Source organism: Hyperolius riggenbachi, chromosome 2, assembly GCF_040937935.1.
Source record: "Hyperolius riggenbachi isolate aHypRig1 chromosome 2, aHypRig1.pri, whole genome shotgun sequence".
Taxonomy (NCBI): Eukaryota; Metazoa; Chordata; class Amphibia; order Anura; family Hyperoliidae; genus Hyperolius; species Hyperolius riggenbachi.
This window is the reverse complement of record NC_090647.1, coordinates 419,290,127-419,316,208: the sequence shown is the minus strand read 5'-3', so window position 1 is coordinate 419,316,208 and position 26,082 is coordinate 419,290,127. Positions and strand designations below refer to the sequence as shown.

The 26,082-nt window shown below is 45.6% G+C and overlaps 1 protein-coding gene across 3 annotated transcripts in view; it reads right to left on the bottom strand.

Moving 5' to 3' along the window:
• Positions 1 to 26,082, bottom strand: part of MID1 (midline 1) — a 776,611-nt gene that overhangs the window by 284,818 nt on the left and 465,711 nt on the right. The window contains exon 1 of one of the 3 annotated variants that reach the window (XM_068269889.1): positions 14,700 to 14,993. The exons of the other annotated variants lie outside the window; for them this stretch is intronic. The gene's annotated coding sequence lies outside the window, so the exon portion shown is untranslated. Of the gene's footprint in view, positions 1 to 14,699; positions 14,994 to 26,082 lie in introns of those variants that run through there. 3 annotated transcript variants of the gene reach the window in all.

Sequence of the window (26,082 nt, the reverse complement as noted above, 5' to 3'; positions counted from 1 at the left end):
ACTGATTAGAAGGGTGATTAACTAAATAAATACCACACTCACAAAATATACACACACACACACACACACACACACACACACACACACACACACACACACACACACACACACACAGTGCTCAGCCTCAGGCAAAATACTCTGTCACAAAGTTTCCTCAAGCAGATTGTATACATGTTGTGGTGAATTTTCTGAAGTAACAAACAAAGCACCGCACTCTATATTAACATAGTAGCTATGTGCTAAACTCAACAACAAATGTAAAAAGGAATGCTATGTGGAGAAGGAATCTTCAGTTTGGTAAGCTGTAAAGAATAGCTGACCAAACCATACTTAAGCCTTGTGTATTTAAAGGGGGAGCTTTTCAGAAAAGTCTGAGTGAAAGCATGAATGGAATGACTTGGTTCACATGGCTGCATCTGACTGGCAGTATGCTTATTCTGTGTCTCCAGCCTACCACAGGCCACCCCTGCCAGGACAGTGTAGAATGCCACCTAAACTACCACACTGTGTTAACATAGTAACACTGAATCTGGACCAAAAGTCAAACTTAACTTCAGCTGATTGGTCTTCAAATAGTCAACACTGCATGGAGCTGGGTTTATGTAAGTACTTCTTTCATATGGAAATAATGTTATTATAGTAAATGGGCATTGTAAACATTCTCACTAGTCTGTCAGGGGGCTTTACAAGGTGTGAAGGTTAAACAAGGGAGGGTGATGGGATATGGGCATTCCCTCACATTGCTATCATTCAGCACTTGGATTCTGTTATCCTAAGCTGCCCTTATACTAATTAATAAAACTAGTCTTTAGGAGCATGGGAACAGGAAGAGGAAACACAGGCTGGCACTTAATGGCTGCTCCATCATAAATAATACAAGAGTGCTGTGTTTACTTTTTTGGAGAGGCTGCATTAATTTGACCATCTACAATATGCTGGCTATTGTTACTATTAATAGTAGCACTAATACACATTTCACTTGTAACTTTACATGTTCCTTAACTTCATGAACTAAGCTGTGAAAAACGTATGAAGCGCTGCTAAGTTACTAGTATAAAAATGACTTTCTTCTTTAGGGCAGCAGACATGTCAAAACTTTGTTTAAGTAATTCTACTTAAAGGGGCACTTAAGCCAGAAAAAAATAAAATGAGTTTTACTCACCTGGGGCTTCTACCAGCCCCCTTCAGCAGTCCAGTGCCCTTGCAGCCACTCACTAATCCTCTGGTCCCCCGTTGCTAGCTAGTTTCGTTTTTGCCGACAGGACTGGCCACGCGTAGCTTTCTCCACATTCCCGACTGTAATTAGCGCTATTGCGGGCTGCAACGCATACAAAGATACGCGTTGCCGCATTACCTACGCATAGGTATGCGGCAACGCGTATTTTTGTACGCATTGCGGCCCGCAATATCGCTAATTACAGTCGGGAATGCAGAGAAAGCTAGGCGTGGAGGGCCTGTCGGCAAAAACGAAACTAGCTGGCAGAGGGGGACCAGAGGATTAGTGAGTGGCTGCGAGGGCACTGAACTGCTGGTAGAAGCCCCAGGTGAGTAAAACTCATTTTTTTTCTGGCTTAAGTGTCCCTTTAACACACTTAATTTCCACCTCTATTACTTTGCCAGCTCCAGAAGACTGAGTTAATGTAATTTTATTAGCCTGCATCCACCTTGGAGAATCAGGATCGATAAACTGCTGCTTTGTATAACTATGCAAGATCTTTGTCCACTGTTCCCTCTCAAACATAGTGTTAAAAAATGGCTGTTTCTACGTTAGTTTCTCCACATAACAAACTATCATGGCACGTTAAAGTACACCTGAACTAAGAGGTATATAATGGCTGCCATATTTATTTCCTTTTAAACAATGCCAGTTGCCTTGTTTTCCTTCTAATCTCTTTGCAGTAGTATCTGTCTGAATCACACAAGCATGGGGCTAATGCAGTCCGACTTCAGTCAGAAACATCTGATCTGCATGCTTGTTCAGAATCTATGGCTAAAAAAATTGGAGGCAGAGGATCAACAGGACAGCTAGGCGAACATTACTCCAATCACCAGGAAATAGCTGCACATAGCCTACAGCAGGCTTGAGGAAGCCATCTGCCAATCAGGCGGGGGGCGGTGCCCACTGCTCCCTTTCTTAATTGGAGCCAATGGTCTTGCTGCCAATCACCAAAATCCTTTAGTAGCAGTGACCTATCAAGTGTCAGTGACTGGCCCCAATGAGGGAGCCATGGTCCCACCCATAAGACCATCAGCTCCATTTAAGAAAGGAAGCAGAAGGTGGCTGTGATTGGTGGGTCTGGGGCAACGTCTCCAACCTAAATTGGTAGATGGCTTCCCAAAGCCTGTTGAAGGCTATGTGCGGCTACTTCTGGCTGATCAGGAGCGGCGTGCACCATACTGGCTGCATGGGGGCCAGAGCAGGGCACTGGGGGACATTGGAGGACACAGGAGGGGTTGGGGGGGGGGGGGGGATTGGGGAAACACACAAGATGTACAGCGATGGCACAAAATAATTGGGGGGGGGGGGGGGGGTAGGTCCATCAGATGCCCTGCACCATGGACCCACCAGGTTTAGCTTCAACAGAAGGCAGACAGCACACACCAGAAAGGTGACATGCTTCGGGTCAATATCCCCGTGCACCCGACAATTGGTGACAGACTTGTGTTTTGCACACAAAAAAGGACATGTGACAAGTATTTTTCCCTGCCTTTGTCTCATGTGCAATAGTATATAGAAAGGTTCCGTTTTCTATCACCCTTTGTGTGGAAGAAAATACAGCATTAATGGTTATTTTACATGCAGGCTTGCCAGTGCTTCAGGCCAATTTATTTGTTACATTTGCTTGCTACTAAATAGTACTGCTGTACTGTGCATTTATGGCCACTTGTCACTAGGCGGTAGATTACTGCATACAGTTTGTATTTTCTGCTAGCAGGGAGAGAGATCAAAGCATTCTAAAAATTTACAGCTCAAGTTCTGCCGAGGTTAAAACCAGTGCACTTATCTCAAACCAGATAACTCTATTGAAGCTGCTAATGTGTTAATCCACTGTCCCTGCAGTTGTATGTTTTGTAGGAATGCCCACTCAACGTTTAAAAGATTTCTCCTCATAAATCTGCCATTCACTCTGGTCAGTCTGACCAGGCAGTGGCCAGTCATTTCATTGAATGCAAACTTATGATTAGTCAACAGAGTGCAAGGCATTGATTGAGTGCTGCCTTTAAGAATAGGAGTTGTGACACTATATATAGAATGGAGGCATTTTTAGTAATGCAGAGCTGTGTGGCCTTTGGATGGTCTTTGGATTACTTTGAGGGGATGTAACTGTTTTTTGTGTTGGTTGGTTACTCTGGGCGGTAATCACTTTGGAGAAGGGTTCCCTCCCGATTTCTGCACACCCTTTATTTTGACTTATTTTTTTTAGCAGGATCAGTGAGCGACCAATCATAGTAAGGAGGGGCAGTGACCTGAGAAGGGAAACTTGCGCACATATGGTTATGTGGTTATGCGGAGACCAATGAACAGGAATCTGGGAGTTGTGCTGGTGTAACTTGCATCTTACGCGAGCCGCAATTCCTGGTTGTCACGTGCTCTGCCTCTGTGCGTCTATGTTCTGTCTATCCTCGTCAGTGGTCACTCCTTTATAGTCACTTTGCCTGGCTTGGAGGAGACTGATGTACATGAGTCTTCCATCATGTCCATGGTGTGTTTGCATGTTGCCACCCCTCTTGCTTTTGTCGGTTGCCCTCTCATTAGCCACACAGCGCTGCATCTTGCTCATTGATTGGTCTTATTTTTTTCGTACCAGGATATAAGTTCATATTGCCTGTGTAATGGACTTTCTTTGAATAAAAGCATAACCACTGCTGGGTCACTTGTTGCAATATATACAAATAAAATTACGATTGTCACCCAACCCAACTGTTTACACTCGGATTAGGAAAATACATTAAGTACTTTATTAAAGCCTATACATTATTAGTCGGGGGGATATGTGCAGTTCATAATCTGATCACTTTGTACATTTCGGAATAAGTCATAGGGTGGGTATGCAATCTTACCTATTTAAGTGCGTTTGACAGGGTTGTGACAAACTGAAAGCTTCTTCCATGTACAGATAAAATGTTTAAAGTAAACAAAAAGTCCATTAGCTGTCCGACAAAATACTTCTAATTTTAAAAGAGGTCAATACAAATGGTTTCACCCCACACAAATATAAACATATATAAATGAATGTTGGTCCAAGATTAGCTATAGACCTATAGCAGCAGTTGGCCATGCAGGCGCAATACGGCCTCTTATTATGGCTGGCTGGAAACTGGCCCACCTATAGACATGTATAATTCATTTCACAAACACTGAATTTTTCCTTATGGATTGTTCAGAAAGCATATTATGGGGAGGAGAATAGGGAGTAATAAACTGAATGTTTTAAACCTTTATGGTCAACTAATTAGGCATTCAACCTTTGTCCCTTAATTGGATCAGAAAAAGTCACAAAATGTAATACATACAGTATCTAAAGAGAACTTTATGTTAGCCAACTAAGTAGAATCTAAACTTTATACCCAGTATATACGGTACATGTACCAAAACTGGACATAACTGCATGAAGAAAATGTTGTCAATCTTGGTTTACATTGCTTCTTTCAACACAGGACCAGCATGCAACAGTCTGATTACTGCATCAATAATAAACATCCTAACCCTCTGGATGGAAAGATAAAGATTCAACTGAGAAGTTCTTATTGTTGCACCTGTCTGTCTGAATTGTCACTGCTATTCTATTGCAAATGGTCACCAAACTGACACACAGGTCACAAAGAGGTTGATTCAGCAACTTTCTGAGATGCCACTAATTTCTGTTTGTTAGTTTTTGTTTCCTGCAGTAACCTTATTTCCAACTATAAGCAAATATTTGGTTACCCTTTGCTACAGGAGCTGGTGAAGAGCAGAGAGAAAATATAAGTGTATACCCCCCACCCCCACTTGTTTACTAGCTCACTATAGCCATCAGCAGTGGCTGAAGTGCCCAGACCTTCTTATGCTGGGCAAACACGGAGCGATCCGGCGGCTCGATTAGCCACCGGATCGACTCCCGCCGTGTCCCTGCGGCTGCCCGGATCGATTCCCGCTGAATCAACTCCAGTGGCTGGATAGTGAGCTGGTTAAGAACTCTGCCTCTGACACACAAGACCAGGATTCAAAGATTCAAATCTCGGCTCTTCCTGTTCAGTAACAACAACAAATTCCACTAACATTTGTAAAAACGCTTTTCTCCCGTAGGACTCAAAGCACATGAGCCAGCACCTATACAGTAGGTCGGAGACCTTGCACAGAGTAGTTTGTGCTTGCAGGAAAAAGCCATGCACAAGTAGCTCTGTGTTACTGCACATTCACAGATGAGAGCAGTTGCATTAAATCAAATAGAAGACATTTCTTGATTGCCCCTGCATCGCTGCATGAGCCTCCCTTGCACCTGTCAATGTACTGCTCAGCACATTCATATATCTGCACAGGAAAGTACACAAACTGGCTATTGTCATCTGTTTATGCTTGGGCCTTTCCCAGTGACATGCTCATTGGAATATGCATGTTTGCTGCAAGTCAAATGTATAGTACAGGTGTGAAAAATAAGTAACAAGCTACTACTAGGGCCGAGGTACTCACATATTTTTGTAACTGCATAAATTAATTGATCAGACTGAATTAGGAAAGGCGTGGTTCATGAAGTAGAACACATTTCACCATTTCTCAGTTCATCCTAAATACCGGCATGGATATGGCCCCTTGAGGACTGAAGTTGCACAGCCCTATACAGCAAACTACTATCACTATTGCAGTAATATGGGAGGTGTTTAATCCTCTCAAGAGCTGTCGTAAACAAAAATAAGAAGACATAGTCAGCTGTAAATTACAAAACATATTGCAGAACATGGTTGAAGGTTTGTGGTAATTTTTAGTTAACATTGAGTATATAGGGTATACATTTAATTTTGCACGTCAGTAACAAATAAGTGGGCATAAAAGGTTAAACAACAACATTATTCATAAAAAGTTATTTTGCTGCTATTGAGTACTTTGTCATAACGACATCAAATGCCAGGAAGCAAAACACTTTCTATAAAATCTAACACCTTGTAGCAACATTAAAATGTTATTTGTTCTAAAACCCATAATAAATGATTCTGTATTAGAATACTCAAAGTGGGATTCTATTTCCAAACAAGTTATTTGATCTCCTTTATTGGCAGAAAACTTACAAGCCTGTAACACACTGCAGTTAAAATCATCACCACCAGACATTTACCTTTACTCTCCATCTTCAAGGTAATAAAACTATAACTAGAGGTACTTTCCATATATTTCCTGCTTTGCCAAAACCAGAGCGGACACAGATTGTGAAGAATTAAATGCACAGTAAAAATAAGAGCAGGAATCTTACATACAAATGCATACTTTGAAGTAGGCAACTTGCACAGGCCTTTGTTACTAGGCACAGCTTCATGGTGAAGACTATGTAGGCCTCAGGAAGACAGAAAAAAAAGGATCTGGGATTATGTCTGAAGACCAAGAAACAATGGAATGTCACTCAATGGAAAAAAAAAAAAAAAAAAAAAAAAAAAAAAAAAAAAAACTTTAAAAAGTAGCCTTTCTAAAGCTGCAGACTTAACCCTCTGGGCGATACAATTGCATCGCCCAGGAGGGGGCGCAGCACTTTTTTTTTAATTTTTTAAATCATGTAGCGAGTCCTGGGCTCGCTACATGATAGCCGTTGCGCAGCGGCATCCCCCCACAGAGTAAGCAGGAAATCCCGTTCAGAACGGGGATTTCCTGCTGGGCTTCCCCAGTCTCCATGGCGACGGGGCGGGGTGACGTCACCCACGTCATGGACGTCGTGACGTCAGAGGGAGTCCCGATCCACCCCTCAGCGCTTCCTGGCACTGATTGGCCAGGCTGCGGAAGGGGTCTGGGGGAGGGCTGCGCGGCGGGTAGCGGCGGATCGGCGGCGATCGGAAGTTACACGCAGCTAGCAAAGTGCTAGCTGCGTGTAACAAAAAAAAAATTATGCAAATCGGCCCACCAGGGCCTGAGAAATCTTCCTGCGCGATATACCCCGAGCTCAGCTCGGGATTATCGCCCAGGAGGTTAAAGAGTAACTCCAGACTCACACATGAAACAACATTGCTTTCAAAGTGACCACTAGGTGGAAATACAATAGAACTTCTATTATATGTGGTTATTTTGATTTAAGCTGGCAGTTGTAGTCCAAAACTGCTACAAACAAGCCAGATGATTTCTGGCACCATCTCAGCCAAGAATCCTGCATACGTACAGAAACCCTTGAAGTTGTGTAGAGGCTCATACACACGGGGTACGGCTGTCGCCGCAACCATGTGGCACGCGCGTGTTGCGGCGACAGGTCGCCCGTGTGTATGACGCGCTCCCCGAACCGTCGCCCGTCGGAGCTGTTGCCAGGCGATTGACATGTTCAATCGCCGGCTACAGCTGTCGTCGCAACTTCGCCGGAACTGTCGATAGTCCCGCGTGAGTATGCGGGCTAGCAACAGGAGACCTACGCAGGTGAATGAAGCATCCGGCCGGGGGATGCTCCATTCACAAACAGCTTCCGCCGCGTCTCTGCCTTTCTGGCGAGACGTGTGGACAGCGGTCGCCGGCAGGGAGCTGTCGCTCCCTGTTCGCGTGCACGCATGCAACGGGGAACAATTGTCCCCCATGTGTATGTAGCTTAGCAGTCACTTCCACCAGATTGCTAAACGATAAGTGATGAATGAGGACAAATGAGAACTTTGCTTTCCTAATTATCCCATCCACTAGAAGCAGCTCTCGTCACTCCTCCCTACCTATCCACCTATAGCCAAGCAGCATGTGTGCAAGTCTTAATTCTCAAGCTGCATGCACACTTAGCTCCAGCCTCCACAGAACTATTGTTCATGATTGTTTTGGTCAGAAATAGAAAGGGTGTACTTATTGCCTGATATCACAGGCCTTCACTTTAGTTATCTGTCAAAGGAAATTCCTACAGAGTGATGGCACTAGCCACATGACATGTTTCCCCCTCCCCCTGCATTAAGCAGTACATATTGCTCAGCCATTAGCCAAACAGCTTGTCTGTACACCAAATGTTCCTAAAGTGTTGTCCAAACAATCTGTTATTTTGGTCAACACATGGATAAGGATCAGTTCACACAATTTGGCATCTTGTTTCGTTGATGCTAAATGCTTTCCTGCTACTGAGCAGAAAAGCATTTGGCAGCAGTTCCTGTCTTCACGCCGCATTTTATGACCCTATGGGGATACAATACCACAAACACAACCTATAGACGCAATACATAGCATCTTGGAAAATTTGATAGGCCGCAGCACTTGTGCAATCACCAGCAAACATCTGTAAATGTATTGAGATGAGTGCTGCAATTTATCTCAGTGCGGTACACGGTGTATGCCAGAGTTAAACAATGTGGACAGACCCCAGCAGCCATCTGTCTGAACTGGCCCTAAGAAGTGCACATAGCATAACTACTGTTTGCAAAGGTTTAGAATGGAAAACCTCTATCTTATCTGAGCTCCAGGCTGTTTATGTAACTCCTAAGTGGTTGAGCATACCAGGATCTCGCCTAACTGGTCCAGGAATGCCCATATATGTGGAAAGACATGAGCACATACAATTGGGAGATTGAGTTTTCATAGCAGATCTGCAGGAGTGAAGTGCAGTGCTAACATTAGCGAACATAAATAAAAGATTATATTATAACCAATTACTATATGCAGGACTGAGGGAAGCAGATAATGGTCCCCGCAATCTTAAAGAAGGGGTAATTATTCCTGGGACAGTTAAATTGAGCGTGACAAATGTGGGCACCTGCTGAATAGTAGGCGTATGCAAACTGGAGCTAGAAATGGGGGGGGGGGGCGGAGGATGTTAATGTTAGTAGGGTTAAGGCTAGTTGCCCACTGGGGGAGTTAAGGCTAGGCGCCCACAAGGGGTTCAGTTTAGTTGCCCACCAGGGGGGAGGTTAAAGAGAACCCAAGGCGGTTTTAACTAAAGATAATAGGACACAGAGGCATGTTCTGTGCACAATGACATGCCTCTGTGTCCTATTGCCACCGCCACCCCCCCCCCCCCCCTTGCAAAATAGTGCCAGGCTAGCAACAACCTGATTGTCGCTAGCCTTCTGTTTACCTGGCAGCTTGTCAATCAATGTTCTCCTCCGCCTCCTTCATTGAATGGCTCCCAGCATCTGTCAGCTTCCTCCAATCAGAGAGGTTCAGAGTGAGTAGGGAGAGGTTAGGTCATAGTGAAATATGAGCAAATATTACCAATATTGAACAATTAAGTATTAGAATATTGGGAATATTGGTAAATGTACCAAGTTATTTAACTCCTTAGCACACAGGAAAATCAGAAATAGGAGTTTTGAAAGCAGATATGTAAATGCTTCTATGCAAATACAAATTAATACTAAAAGACAGAGCTCTGCAATAAAATATTTGCTTACATTTGAATTAATAGACTGAGAATTTGTATTTCTGAACTAAAGAAAAACCAATCCAAGTAGCGAGAATTCGTATCAAGCAGCATCAAGTTTGCAGTGGGAAACACAGGAGATTAGCATACACTGACTGCCTTTCAAGATAATTTCAAACTGCCTTTATGAAAACTGTCAGGTCGACACTACGTAGAGCCAATATATACTAACACACGATTATTTCCAGTTATCCTTGCTGCTCTTCACAGTTCCTTGGTTAATACAAACTTCAAGTCTGACCTCTACAGGCTGGTAATTGCAATCAATCTACATTATTGTTGGGTAGTGTATAGTGTGCTGCTGACACCCTGTGCACCAGACCAAACAACACTATCATCTGCTATCTCATTGTTGTGGTCTGGTGAATACAGATTGAAAAGCATCACCAAAGGTCACCTTAAGCAAGAACCAATTCATTTCATTTCAGTGGAAATACCTCTTACCACTAAAGAATGTCTGTGCTCTATGGGCCGCAAATTACACATCTCCAATGCATCTCCCTGTCATGTTCCATAAACAACTAAGATTATATGTTGGTATTACTTTTTCTGGAGCTTGCAGTGGTTATCATGATACTGAACTGAATGACCTTAATACAATCTTCCGAGTTCCTTCTATGGCATTCCTTACACTACTGTATATACTAATCAGGGAGCAAGAGAGCTGATGTGCAGCTGTTGATAGCTACAGAGGCATAAGAATATTTTCAAGGCCTCTAACTATTCACTGAAGTTGAGCTCCAGCCCAAATTGAATGCCCTCTCCTCAATCAATGACCACTCATGAGGGTCAGAAAGCAGGAAGGCTAGGGTTACCCTACAGCTTCTTAGGAAAGTGGTTTAGAGCATATCAGAGTATCCAAGAAATAATAGTGTAATATATACAGGTATAGCATGGTTGTCTGCAGTATGCTCTCACTAATATGCATCTTATAGTCTGGTTTACAGTAAATTAAAAGATGGATGAATGAATAAGTACATAAAAAATATCCTCACAAGGCTGAAAAACCTGATACTGCCATATAATTGATTTTTACATTAATTTGACAAATTGATCTCTGTTGCAATAATAAAATGACTTTCTTTCAGCACATGAGTCTGAATCAATGGTATAGAAAAATTGAGAAACGTCTTTTCGGGCATGGTGGAAATATCAGTCAGGGCGATCCATAAAATGGACTAGTATAAAATAAATAAATAACCAAAAAAATGTAAACATGGAAATGTGAATGGCCTCCCACCTATTTGCACCACGGAAATCAGATGCTTTTGGAATACCATGGCAACCTAGTAACCACAACCAGCAATTGGCCACGTGAGTTCTGCTGAATAGAAGAAACCGCTAATGATTAAGTCTGATTTCCTCGCCTGGCTGATAGTGACGTAAATTGTTCAAGATATTCTACTATGTAATATATTGACCACATATATCTTGGTAAATGCAACAAAAAAATATCATGTGGCCAGCAAGGATATTTAGTCATGTGACTGACTGCTGTCAGATACTGGAAACAGCAGCTAAATTCTCTGTGATAGTTTTCTTTAATTTAAGAGATTATGGTGCATTCACACTATAGTTCCCATTTAAGCAAAAGACCAAAATCTTTATAATGACTGTTTAGGTCCCATCATGCATAAGCCACCTGCAGACACATGAGGACAATTGAGCATGTAGGCATCATCTTTCCTCCAGGGAATCAATTAGGCCAAGGTATATGGTCATTGCAAATGAGAGTGCCCTATGCATTAACAGTGTCTGCATCATCTATCCATGAAGGAAATAGTGGACAAGGTCTTCCAACCAGCCCAACCAATACCTCTGCTTAGCCCCTCCCCTGTACTTCACCCACAGTTTGTTTACAAAACAGCCTGCAGACAAAAAAAAAATTTGTAATTTTCAGTTGGGCTGAGTGACTGCATTCTCATCCCAGTCATGTGTGTGGTGTACACATGCCTTTGGCACAAATGCAGAATACCAGCATGGCAACTTTGGGTATGCCACTCAGTTTTCATCAGTTATTGCCCCTTCATCTCCATCAGTTGGCTGGCTCTATTTGATATCCTTGTCAAGGAGACTACCTAATGCCTAAACCTAATGGTGGCCACTAAAGAGAATCTTTTTCATCCAATCTTACCATGTCTATCTAATTAAAGGGAACTGCCTAAATTATTCATTCAATATATTCACGATATGTACCTTTATATTACATAGATTTGGTAAAATTGGATAAAAAGATTGGATCATTAACACTCTCCCCTATGACCCTAAAGGTGGCCATACACTGGCCCGATTCGCGGCCGTTTCGACAGCAGATTCGATCCTGGGATCGAATCTGCTGCCAATCGTTCGCACTAAATGCACCCGCCGATCCGATTTCCTCCCGAAATCGGATAGGTTCCTTCGATCGCACCGTGCGGGAAATTACCCTCGATCGCCCGCGGGTAGGGAGCGCGTCGGTAGCGGCGGCCGATCCGATCAGGTATACATTACCTGACGCTGGCTCCCGGGCGTCTTCTCCGCATCTTCTCCGCGCTGCACCCGGGGGCAGCGGCGGCTCCACAGATTGTGATCGGTTTCAGGCTGAAATCGATTCACAATCTGTTTGCAGTAAAGGCAGCCATACAATCCCTCTCTGATCAGATTCGATCAGATAGGGATCTGTCAGCTGGTCGATCTGATGGCAAATCGGCCAGTGTATGGCTACCTTAACCATTACCTACCTTCTGATCTCATTAATGACTACACTTTTCTGATGCCAGACCCTAATCTCCCCTCTTCCTATTGCATAAAGTATCATACACTCATACGAGGAATTGCATCAGAGAGATTGGTACTCGATCAATTAGGCGACAGTGCAGAGGCAAGGCTGTACAGATACATTACTAGCCTCCAGAATAGTAACAGATTCTGATGGTACACGGGGGAGAGGTTGACAGAGTTGTGCATAAGAAGTGTCACAAGATGGGAAGGGCTGTTGTACGTGTACACACACACACACACACACACACACAAAATACTCAGCAGAGACAGTCATTATTAACCACTTAATCTAGCATGTGTGCAGGGCCTAATCCTAAAGCCTCTCCCCCATGCCCAATTCTGACTTCCCCCACTGCCTAACCCTAACCAGTCCCTTCCTTCTAGTCTCCCCATTAATGATAACTCCTTCCTAACACCTGACATTTCATGATACCTTATCCTAATCTCCATAATAATAATAATAATAATAACTACTTCATGATGCTAAACCCTAACCCATCAGAATATCTCCTTCCTGAACCCAAACCATGCAAGCTACCACCTAAAGCTAGCCTTCCCCAACTGTGGCCTCCAGCCTTTAGCCATAGCCCCAGTCGATGACCCCACCTGATACGTGTCATTAATTTCCCCCAGGATTTAATTCAAGCATCACAGATTAAAACTTTCACAGCCAGCTGTGCCTTTGCAATAGCCAAACAATAGTGCCCATCTCAAATCCTCCACTTTAGTCAGGTTATAGCCAAGTGCTGGAACCCATACCAGTGACCTTCTGCACGTAGGGGTCAGTCACTTATACTTTTCATTGTCTTATTACTAGTTAAACATCAGAAAATACTAAACTGGAAAAAGCCGAATGTGATTGGCTGCTCTGGATTACAATGTACATTATTCTTTGTGCGATTATATTGAATAAGTCTATGTAAAAGGACTTTGTAAGACTTCTTAATCCACAAAACAGAAGTATCCTAAACAAATGGGATCTTCAAAGGAAGCAATCAGAACAGAATGACAACACACAAAGAAGAATCCAACAAAATATTTGTCTCCCCGCCTGAAGACAGCAAATGGCTTGTGGTTTAATACCACAGCACATTCCTGCTAAACAGAATTATCACTCACAAGTTTGCGGACAAAAGAGCAAATTCATACAATGTGTCCTCAGTGTTTCCCTCTAGGAAAGTTCCTGCTGTCAAGTGACCGAAACAGGCAACTTCTCAGTGCCAACTTTATAAACCTAATCGTTTCTTACCTCCAAATGTAGATCATAACTGCAAATATGTTAACTAACTACCCATTGTCAAGTGACTGCATCCATTCTGTTCCCACAAACCTACAGCAGAGGTTCCCATAGTTACCCCGATTGTCTATTTACCACCTAAGCGATCAAAGCCAGTACAGCACACACTCAATAGCCTTGCCAGGCTTCCTACAGGACAAATGCCCAGCAACTAATTAACTAATATACTTCTTCATTTGAATGCCTTCAACAGATTCCCTCCTGAAAAAAAACAACACCTAAACATCTGTTTCACCAGGGTGTACTGTGCTGTGCATGGAACAGCTGAGAACAGTTGGAAAAAAAAAACAATCACAAGCATGTTTTAATGTGTATTGTCAGATCATTAACAATGCTGACTAGAGCATTTAAGCCTGGTACACACCATGCAATGTTCACTTCAGATCCTAGTCAAGGCAGTGATCAGATCAATATACAGATCTGACATCGATCGGATATAAAAGCAAGAAAGTGTACACACCTATGCAATTTTTTTCAAATAATGATTTTTCCTATTGGATACCCATCAAAAATGAATCAAAAGGGCATACACATGGAACTATAGCCAATATTTTGATCAATGTTTTTCAACATGTCCAATCTGCTTCTGATCCAGAAGCTGTTCAGCTTGGGATCAGTCACTGGTGGCAATCAGTAGGCTGTATGTTCTCTTTCCCAGGTCCAATCATTTTTTTAATCGGAAATAGGATGTGAAGTGAAACTTGCAATGTGTGTACCAGCTTACAGCAGTGTTTGCGAGTGACCCTCCCGATCTCAGTTCCCATGCACCGCGTCAGGTTGTCAAGAGACCGCAAGTTACTACCGTATGATGATACACATGTGTAATTATGGCAGAGATCGGTCAGCACGCAGTCTCGCAATGCCACTTCCCAGATAATAGAAACCGTGATGATTCCGCACAGAGGTTCATTAGCATAATCTCAGCGCTGTGGAAGAGGCAGACAATGAACCCCTATTCCCTTCAATGGATCTCATTAAAATCTGCACAAAGCAAGTCATTGATCAATAGAAGTTGGAGAGAATTTGCCCCGTTACGGATGGCATGCGGAGAGCTGACTCCCCCGGCAGCAGCAGCAGCACATGTACCTTACCTGAGTCATGGTTAGAATCCCATAATCCATACAGGCGATGCAATGTAACTGTGCTTCCCTTGGAGAAATGTGACAGTAGTTTACGGATGCAGAATGGGGAGTCAATCCATCAGTTTATCTCCTAGGAGAAATGTCCCTCCAATTTGCGACTTTCTTGGTGGGACAGTGTGAACTTTTGCAGCAACCTTTCCCCCTCTCAGCCTATGAGAAGTGAGACGCTGGGAGAGGCATATGAACGCCTCCACTTCATTTCAAAGCGCAGCTCAGGCAGTGCATACAGTGTGAGTCAGGGCCAGCTCCATCCAGCTCGTCCAATGTGGGCTAGCGGGCGTGACTTCTTCTGCTGTGAGGAGGATTAGACAGATTAACCAGCTGGGTGCTGAACGGGGAAGTGTGTGCGCTGGGACGCATCACTGTTATCAGCCATTCTGCAGGGAATGCATATCAGATGTTACTATGCAGGATGATCCGTATGGACAGTTGTGTTATTAGTTTTTTACAGATGTCATCATTCTTATTATGCATTTATACAGTGCTAACGTTTTAGGCAAGCACTGTGCATGCTGGGAAAACATGTCACTTTACCAATCCTTTAGGGCTCTTTTCCACTATGAAATGCGATCGCGATTCCGATCGCGATCGCAATCGCGTTTCAATTTCCACCATGCGATTGAGATTGCGATTGAGCTACTATACACATTATAGTCCAGCTCAATCGCATACAAAACGCGGCAGGACGACGATCGCGCTTTGACCAAAATCGCATCGCAATCGGATCGCACTAATGGAAAATGCTGCTGCAGTTTCCATTAGTTTAATGTACCTTGCGATTTGCGATCAGAAGCAAATCGCAAATCGCAGGCTAGTGGAAAAAGGCCCTAACACAATAAGAGGTACAGACACCAGCAAGCTCATGGTGACCCAGAACTCATTGGAGTGTGTAAGGGACTACAATGGTCCTAAAAGCCCCCTTACTAAGATGTTAAAAAAAAACAAAAGTTTGCTTTCCTAAAACAGAAAGAATTTGCGATAATTCAGGTTGGAGTGAGCTTGAGATGTCTCCCAGGGCATCACTGCTGAATATATGCAAATTAACCATTGTACCCTTAGAAGCTAAACACACCTCCAGAACCGCTGGAATGCAATGATGTGTCAGCTTGTTAATTTGTGCAGAGCCATAATAATCCAACATGCATACAGACTGTTTCAGGTTGTTTGATCAATACACAATAACATAGCAAAACTTTGATTCCAAAAATAATGGTAAAATGAGTCTCCTTCCTTTTATTGGGGTTCAATATAAACAAGAGGGTGTAAATCCAAACAACTAACATTAGCATAACCAGCAAAATAAGAGGTGGGACTCACTAGAAATTGCAAATTGCAATCATGGTGCTTTTTGTAGCTATTTAGCAGCGTTTTCCAGAGTGATTTCTGGTGATTTTTAATACGCTTTTGAATTGAATTCATCAGTAGGGATTTCCGTTCTTTTTGTGCTTCTAGGTTGTAAAATTGCTGCAAAATTGCTTTAAACAGCAATTGAACAGTGATTTTGCAGTTATGCTTCATTTTGAAGCAAAAGCACTCCAAAAATACTGCAAGACCTCCGACTGCGATTTGGGGAAGTTGTAATTGCTCATGTGCAATCACATCCATTGACTTTCATTAGCCTAGTGCTTTTTAGAATCACTGGCAATCCCAAAGCGCAGCTGAAACAGCTCCTGTGGGCAGAGCCAGAAAAATGGGTGGAGGAGCCGCCTTGGAAAGAAAAGGCACCCATTATAAAAGCCGCAATTTGCTGCAAGGAAGGGAAATTTAAACTACCCACAATGCAAATTGCGGCATACATAGTGGGCGCGAAGCCTCCGCACCCGCAGTTTTAATCACCTCTACCCCTTTTTCCAGATGCCTTTATTACATGAATGCCCTGTGGGTCCCAGTCCATAATAACCAGGATCACCACTGCTAAGTCTTTAGGCTCAAGCACCTTTATGCCAAAATATATAAGATGGCAAATCCCATATGGATGACACTAGAGAGCAGCCCCCCATAGGCAAGTAATGCCGGTCACCCCCACCAACAGCCCACACCATTACGATCCTCCATTATGGAGTTGACCAGTTTACCAATATTTTTCTACATAAATGCTGAGTTGCAGATAAATCTTCTTTGTGATAAAATGCCCACTCACTGACAGGCCAGATTTACATCACAGGAGCCTTTAAGCCTTTAAAGGGACACTTAAGTCAAACAAAAAAAATGAGTTTTACTCACCTGGGGCTTCCAATAGCCCGCTGCAGCTGTCCGGTGACCTCGCCAGCTCCCTCTGATCAGGGCCGGATTTGTATTCTTTACCGCCCTAGGCCACTGTCAACAGCCGCCCCCCTGTAGTATAGATAGCCAGATGACCTCTCCCCCTTTCCCTCTAGTATAGGTAGCCTGATGATCCCTGTCAGGAACCGGCCCACGGCACGCCTGCGTATACGGTTCCCGACTGCGGGTTTGACCAGATTGAGAGGGGAAGCAGCCTTAGTCAAGCTAAAACAAGGCTGGGACCCCTCAGAACACCTCTCACTGCCACCACTAGCGGTTCGCTAGACACTTCCACTCTGCTGTCGAGTCCTCAGCGCGCACCCCGCGTTTTCGTATTTGGGTCAGCTTTGCGCTTAGGCCAAATACGGGAACGCCACGCACCCACACACACACACAGTTGCAATCTTACACTGTCGTGAAGCAAAGACCCACTAACAGTCGTTCCGAACGATACTGTTAGCCACTCTGCTGTCGCTACTCGCACTGGCGTTGTTCGTACGTTGGGTCAGCTGCGCGCTTAGGCCAACGTATGACAAACGCCCCCACACACAATGCAATTACAATTTCATACGGTAGTGTTGCTCAAGCGTACAATTAGGCATGAACTTATACACGGTTACACTTCAGTCTCTTCTAGGCTATGAGTGTTAGTTTAGTACGGCAGAAGTCAAACTTATTAAATAATAATTTAATATTCTAGAAAAACATAGAACAATGCAGAACTTAATATATACAAAAAGATTACAAAAAACAAAGTAAAAATAGTTACAAGATAAAAGTTACAAAGATAACACACACGGATATTTGCGTAAAAATAAACGGGGGAAAAAAGAACGTTACCAGCTTAGGTTAGAACGTTGTTTGACGGGAGGACGCCGTTTCGACCAGAAGTCGCGATCCTCCCTAGCTATTCGCTACCTCCGAGAGAAGACACCGGTGGCTGTCCTGGGCCACCTTAAATAGTCTGAAGCAGCCTTTATCAACCTTTTTACTTTGCAGGAACCCTGTAAATAACTTTTGGATCTCAAGGAACCCCTGAAAACAATTTTTTGGTCTCAAGGAACCCCTACATTTATTTTTCATGAGGCATGGTCTTTAAGTAGGTTAGGCTGCTAATTTCACTATCCCCTATTACACTGCCACTCATTATACTGTCTCCTGACCCCCCAATTTAGTGCTTCTTGTTACAGTACCACCTATTATAGTGTGCTCGATTATACTTCCCCCACGATGGGGTAAAATGCCAAGGAACCCCTGCAGAGTCCTCAAGGAACTCTGGGGTTCCAGGGAACCCTGTTTGAGAAAGCCTGGTCTGAAGTGTCCCCTGGGGCATTTAATGTCCAGCCCCCAGGAACTAATGCAGTTTCCCCGTTTGTGACATCACCGAACGCTTGTCATAATCCTTCTTGTGATATGCAAACTTCAAAGGGGTTCCTGCTTTAGCTTCTTGAAGTTTGCAGAATTCAATAGGTGAGATTGTATCCTATCAGACATCAAAAAAGCTTCCTCCACATTATTTCCTTGGGTAAAGTGTATATTAGCACATACATGAAAAGATTGCCTGTAGACAGAGGCAGACAATCACACCTGGGACAGTAGATCAAAAGTGACTGCTAGTGGCTTAATGAGGTGCTTCCTTGCCTATTGAAGGTGACTGGTCGTATTCACTGAAGACCTCTTTAGATGCAAATGTAGGTCTAGTGACCCACCCACACAAATACATGAACAGTCCATGAATCTAGCCTGCATATCTACACCTTTGACATACCACAGCAGATATAAAAATGGGAAAATGAAAATATATTACTGTATTATCCTTAACAGCATCAGCACCCCAATATATTTCCACACCTCCACCGTTAACTTGGTGCAAGGCAGATGATCTTCCCAGATTATCCTGCCAGCACCTACATTGTTGGTTCTGCTTGACGGGACAGTCCATCAGCATTCCCATGATTGCTCCCCTTCCAGATAGCACTGGCAGGTGGTTCTAACGAATCATCCTGCCAAAGCCTACATTGACGGCCTGGCCGGGTGGGGTAACCCTTTAGCATCCTCAGGAGGGTTCCCCACCTGTCAGTTAGCTCCAAGCTACACGACTGGAAAGCTAGGTCAGGTTGCTGCAATGTGTCGTTGCCCTTGGCAACCTGACGTAACCAGGGGAATGCGGGTCAGTGACGACCGTGAATTCGTGACCATAAAGACAGTGCTGCAGCTGGGGAAGGGTCCCCACAGTCGCTACACGCACTCTCTCTATAGTGGCAGGACCTATCTCTCGGTCCCTTTGGGGAACGATTATCTGCCGGTCTGCCTCCTCCACTTCGGACAGCTCAGAGGGAATAACTTCCCAGGACCCTCTCAGCCCGCCCCTCCCAGCTGGTGACCTGCTGGCTAGCCCCCTGAGCTCTTCCAGGCTGCTGTCAAATCGAACAGCCCCAGAGAGCTCAGTGCTGCCTGTCACACATTCCAGGAAGGCTGCAGACGGAGAGGCTCCTGGGCCCTCCGGGCCAGGTTCCGAATTGGATGTGGCTGACCCAGCAACATTTGCCACTTCGGTGGACAGTCCCTCTGCTGTAGACCCGCTAGCGCTGCGGGTTACCACTGCAGCTGAGGGAGTGCCCACATTATACACATCATGAATCACATCACATTTGGTCTTAAAAACATCTGAAGGGGAAAGATCTGGCCTGGTGCCGTCTGCCCCTTCAGTGGGCAATCCATCTGCTGCAGCCCAGCGAGCCCGGCTGGTTACTCCTGCAGCCGACGGAGTGTCCACCTGACACACAGCATTATGTAGCACAACACATATGACATCAGCATTATCAGCCCTACATATATTGTCATTTGGGACATCACATACAACATCCACATTATCTGTATCATTACACACATTGCTACTCAGCACTTCACAAGTAGCATCAACAGTTCTTGCATCGATCGCCTCGATAGTCCGTGCGTCACAAATGACATTATCAATTTCTGCATTCTTTGTATCAACATGTCCCACTCCAGGCCTAGGCACTGGAGAATCACTAGGGCTGGCTCCTAGAACACAGTCCCTAGTCCCTGGGGCCCCACTAGCACTCCCCACTTGCACAGCATTATCAAACAGTACCTTGCAAGAGTCCTGAACTTCTGCTGGGGATGCAGGCTCCACGGGGGTTGGATTAGGCTCATACCGGGCTACTAACCGTCCCAGGTCAGTACCCAGCAAAACATTGGTGGGGATTTTGTCAGTTACCCCAACTTCTTTCAATCCGCTGCCGGCCCCCCAATTCAGGTGGACCAAGGCGGTGGGTATGGCTGGGGTGACACCCCCAATTCCTCTGACAGCAATCATTTTCCCAGGTATGTACTGCTCCGGGTTCACAAGCTGGGGATGGATGAGAGTCACTTCTGCTCCAGTGTCTCTCAGCCCAGTGGCAACTGTACCCCCAACCGTGACACGCTGCAGATTCTCTGCATAGCCAGTGGCATTCCTGGTAGCACACAGAGCAGTTGGGACTTCACGGGGGTTTGAGGCCTCACTGGATTTTGGGGCCTCCCTTTTCCTCTCTGGGCAAGTCGTGCTGATATGACCCACCCTGTCACATACAAAGCATTTCCGAGTGTCAGGTTGCTTGAATCCAGGAGACAGCGGAGCTTGCCTCCTCTGGGTGCTGGGTGAAACAGGTTTAGCAATCTGTCCTCCTCTCCAGCTGGGCGTAGTAGTCCTCCGGGACTCAGGTGCTCTATGGGCGGTGTAGGCATCGGCCATTTCCGCAGCCTCATCCACTGTCTTTGGTTCTCGATCCAGCACAAACAGCCGGACCTCAACAGGACAGGTGTGTAGGAACTGGTCTTTTATCATCAGCTCCTGCAGGGCATCCAAGGTTTTGACTGACAGTCCTTTTAACCACTGCTGGAAGGCAGTGCGCAGGTTGCACGCGTGATCCAGGTAACTGTCATTAGGACCTCGCTGCACTGTCCTGAAACGTTTTCGATACACCTCTGGCGTGAGGTGGTATCGTGCAATGATGGCTTTCTTAATTGCCTCAAAGTCTGTTTCTTCCTCCTGGGGGAGACTCACAAACGCCTCCAGGGCCTTGCCTCTCAGCCCTGGGGTGAGGTATCTTGCCCACTGCTCACGGGGCACCCCATACTGCCGACAAGTCCTTTCAAACCCCTGTAGGAAAGTGTCTATGTCAGAGTCCTTGTCCATAGCGGGGAACTTATCCAGGGGGATTCTGTGGACTCGCTCACCTTCGCGTTCTGCGGGTCCAGCAGACCGGTTCTGCTGCTGAAGTTTAGCCAGCTCCAGCTGGTGTTGCCGTTCAGCACTTTCCCTCTCGGCCTGGTGTCGCTGTGCAGCTTGTTCCCTCTCGGCCTGGAGTCTGTCCCTCTCGGCCTGGAGTCGCTGTGCAGCTTGTTCCCTCTCGGCCTGGAGTCTGTCCCTCTCGGCCTGGAGTCGCTGTGCCGCTTGTTCCTTCTCTGCCTGTCGGTGCAGTAGGATCAGCTTTAGGCGCAGTTCAGGATCAGCCGAGTTCAGTAGCTGTAGATCAGCTTCCAGAGATGTCATCTCAGTGTTCGGTGGATCATCCAGGACATCATCTCCACTCGCATCCTGTAGCGGGAGTGATTCCTCCTCTGGCGGGTCGTGAGCTGCATCCACTGACGTTGAAGCACGGGCTTGCTCTGCCTCATCATACTCCTCGAGCGCACGAACTAACTGCTCCTTAGTCTGGCCGCTCACCGTCTTGATGCCTTTGTGCTCACACAGGTTGAGTAGTATCTCTTTGTTTTGCCTTGCATAGCTGGATGCTTTCTGAGCCATCGTGTTGCACAAAATAAAAAGAAAAAAGGGGGGAGGGAAAGCAAACACCAAGTGTGTATCTTTGAACCAAAAAAAAAGTATATAGATTCTGCACTGAGTAGACTTCTGTAGGCTAGTTGCTTCTAGCAAGCTTCCAGCCTTTAGTACTCAGAATAGCGAGCTAAACTGCGTACTAATGTACTAAACGATCCCACCACTGCCAGCCAATTATGTCAGGAACCGGCCCGCGGCACGCCTGCGTATACGGTTCCCGACTGCGGGTTTGACCAGATTGAGAGGGGAAGCAGCCTTAGTCAAGCTAAAACAAGGCTGGGACCCCTCAGAACACCTCTCACTGCCACCACTAGCGGTTCGCTAGACACTTCCACTCTGCTGTCGAGTCCTCAGCGCGCACCCCGCGTTTTCGTATTTGGGTCAGCTTTGCGCTTAGGCCAAATACGGGAACGCCACGCACCCACACACACACACAGTTGCAATCTTACACTGTCGTGAAGCAAAGACCCACTAACAGTCGTTCCGAACGATACTGTTAGCCACTCTGCTGTCGCTACTCGCACTGGCGTTGTTCGTACGTTGGGTCAACTGCGCGCTTAGGCCAACGTATGACAAACGCCCCCACACACAATGCAATTACAATTTCATACGGTAGTGTTGCTCAAGCGTACAATTAGGCATGAACTTATACACGGTTACACTTCAGTCTCTTCTAGGCTATGAGTGTTAGTTTAGTACGGCAGAAGTCAAACTTATTAAATAATAATTTAATATTCTAGAAAAACATAGAACAATGCAGAACTTAATATATACAAAAAGATTACAAAAAACAAAGTAAAAATAGTTACAAGATAAAAGTTACAAAGATAACACACACGGATATTTGCGTAAAAATAAACGGGGGAAAAAAGAACGTTACCAGCTTAGGTTAGAACGTTGTTTGACGGGAGGACGCCGTTTCGACCAGAAGTCGCGATCCTCTCTAGCTATTCGCTACCTCCGAGAGAAGACACCGGTGGCTGTCCTGGGCCACCTTAAATAGTCTGAAGTGTCCCCTGGGGCATTTAATGTCCAGCCCCCAGGAACTAATGCAGTTTCCCCGTTTGTGACATCACCGAACGCTTGTCATAATCCTTCTTGTGATATGCAAACTTCAAAGGGGTTCCTGCTTTAGCTTCTTGAAGTTTGCAGAATTCAATAGGTGAGATTGTATCCTATCAGACATCAAAAAAGCTTCCTCCACATTATTTCCTTGGGTAAAGTGTATATTAGCACATACATGAAAAGATTGCCTGTAGACAGAGGCAGACAATCACACCTGGGACAGTAGATCAAAAGTGACTGCTAGTGGCTTAATGAGGTGCTTCCTTGCCTATTGAAGGTGACTGGTCGTATTCACTGAAGACCTCTTTAGATGCAAATGTAGGTCTAGTGACCCACCCACACAAATACATGAACAGTCCATGAATCTAGCCTGCATATCTACACCTTTGACATACCACAGCAGATATAAAAATGGGAAAATGAAAATATATTACTGTATTATCCTTAACAGCATCAGCACCCCAATATATCTCCACAATCCCTCCCCCTCAATTATAGGTAGCTAGATGACTCCCTTAATCCTTCCCTTTCCCGCTCCCACCTTTCAGTATAGGTAGCCAGCTCACCTCCACAGCGCAGCAGCCATCAGTGTCACCTCTCCACTCAACTCCATTGCAGAAGCTTCCTCTTCCCCTCCGTCTCCATCAGCCGCTGCTGTACATCTGTCCCTCCAACCAGCATCTCTCACTTGTGACTTGCCAGCATGTTACCAGCGAGTCAGATGGGAAGAGGAAGCTTCTACGTTGGAGACGAGCGGAGATGTGAGTGACTAGCAGCTGCCATTCCACATCTTCCACTTGTAACTCTGCAATACTGCCCAAATCCATAGCAGCCAGCCACAATGCCAACGTGCAGAGTGAGCAGGGCGGCCGGTGCACAGGGGGCTGGCAGCAGAGTACCACGGTCAGGCGCTTACCTGATCTCCCTGCACTGCAGAATTTGCAAGCTTGCAAATGCTGCACAAGTTTAGCCTGCTGCTTTGGTGCCCTTGCTCCTGTGGTGCCCTAGGCCATGGCCTAGGTGGCCTTGGCCTAAATCCGGCCCTGCCTCCGATCCTCCTGGCCCCGCCGGCAGCCACTTCCTGTTTCGGTGACAGGAGCTGATAGGCTGGGGCGCGAGTGATTGTTCACGTTCCTGGCCACAATAGCGCCATCTATGCTGCTATAGCATATATCATATACCATATAGCAGCATAGAGGGTGCTAATGTGTCTGGGAACGCAAAGAATCACTCGCGTCCCCTGCCTGTCAGCTCCTGTCACCGAAACAGGAAGTGGCTGCTGGCGGGGCCAGGAGGATCGGAGGGAGACGGCGAGGGCACCGGACAGCTGCAGGGGGCTATTGGAAGCCCTAGGTGAGTAAAACTCATTTTTTTTGTTTGACTTAAGTGTCCCTTTAAGCAAATGTTGCCAGTCGCGGGAAAAAAAAAATTAGCAGCGACAGCTCGTCGCCAGGTCCCTCTGTGCAACAGCACAGAGGGACAGAGATGCGGCGGAAGCTGTTTCCAAAGGTTCCTCCCACCCGCCGCCCCCCCCGCCGGAAGCTCCATACATTGTGTATGGAGTTGCTGTCGCTAGTCCGCATACACACGGCGGACTAGCGACAGTTGCATCGAAGTTGCGGCGACAGCTGTTGCAGGCGATTGACCAAGTCAATTACCCGGCGACAGCTCTGAGTAGCGACGGTTCGGGGCGCGCGTGTCATACACACGGGCGACCTGTCGCCACAACACGCGCGTGCCACGTGGTTGCGGCGACAGTTGTAGCCCGTGTGTATGGGCCATTAGGCATAGATGTCCTGGCAACCTAGACTTTGCCCTCCATAAACCTACAGACCCCCGCTGAACCGCACCACAGGTGTGCTGACTGGCTAGCTCAGCTGTCACTTCTTCCTTACTTCCTTTGCCTGTGGTGGCTACAGTTGTCCCTTAGCATTAGGTAGCCAGAGGTTCTCTCAGTATTAAGTAGCTAGTATTGCCCCCGACTGAAGGGAGATTTCATCAGTGGAATGCTGAGAGCTGAATGAGTAACCTCTCATTTACGCTCTGCTCAAGACTCTGCATAGGGGAGGAGAGTGAGCAGCCTTTGCATCATTAGGCGCCTATAGGCACATGCCTACAGTGCCTTATGGTAAATCTGGCCCTGCCCACTGACATTACCCATGAAATTCACAACCTGTCTGCTCTCCATGTATGACATTAGGCTTGGTTCACACTGGCACTAAAAACGGTATCACGGAGGTCACGGATCACAAACTGATGGCTTTTAAACACTGGTCCATTCTAACGCACCACTTTTTCCACGGATCAATTTTTTATCCATTCAGTGTGAACCAGGCCTTACTCCCAAAAAAGTGTAAGCCTGTAACAGATGGGCAGACCATGAGATGGCTGCTGGGAGAAACTGGCTCACCGAGGGGGAAGGGGGGTTGGGATGGGTGCCCACCTCCCCAAACATAACAACCAGCAGCTCATCGCTTTCCCCCAGAAACAACCACCATCTGTAAAATACAACAAAGGGTAATCTCCGCAACACACCAGCCTGAGGAAAGTTACAGTGAAAACCCCATTGCACTTATTTCTGTCAAAATAATCCTGCGCTCACATGTATCTCCTCCACTCCGTGTTTGTATCATTCATAAGAAAAAAAGGGGGAGAAACAAAGACATAGCGTGATACTGTTTCAATAGCCTATCACTTATTATATAAACCAAAAACCTTAATCCACCAACATTCAGTTGATATATGTTCCCACCATGTGCTACCGCTGCCGAGCCACAGACAGCAGGAAAAACTTTATGCAGTAAGCACGCACTCCAAAATGTCCAAACAGTGAAGTAGACACCCTCACAGTGATTGAACCACAGATAGAGTCTCACAGGTCCTCACCATCTAAAGTAGCTGCCCAGACACAGACAGCAATAAAGGCCCACGAGTTCAGTTCACCTCCTCCTGTGTACAAGTTGTAACACCACCACCACTAGCCTCTCACCTTCTTGGTTGCTGCCCAGATTATAAGACAGCATCCACACTTTAGCTATATCCCCAACACTTTCCACAGCGTTTCTTCAGCGGTACAGACAGATCTCCCAGCTTAAAAGGCTTGTTAGACCTAATGACTGAAGGAGCTTGACATAGTGTAAAACTGTATCATTTATTAAA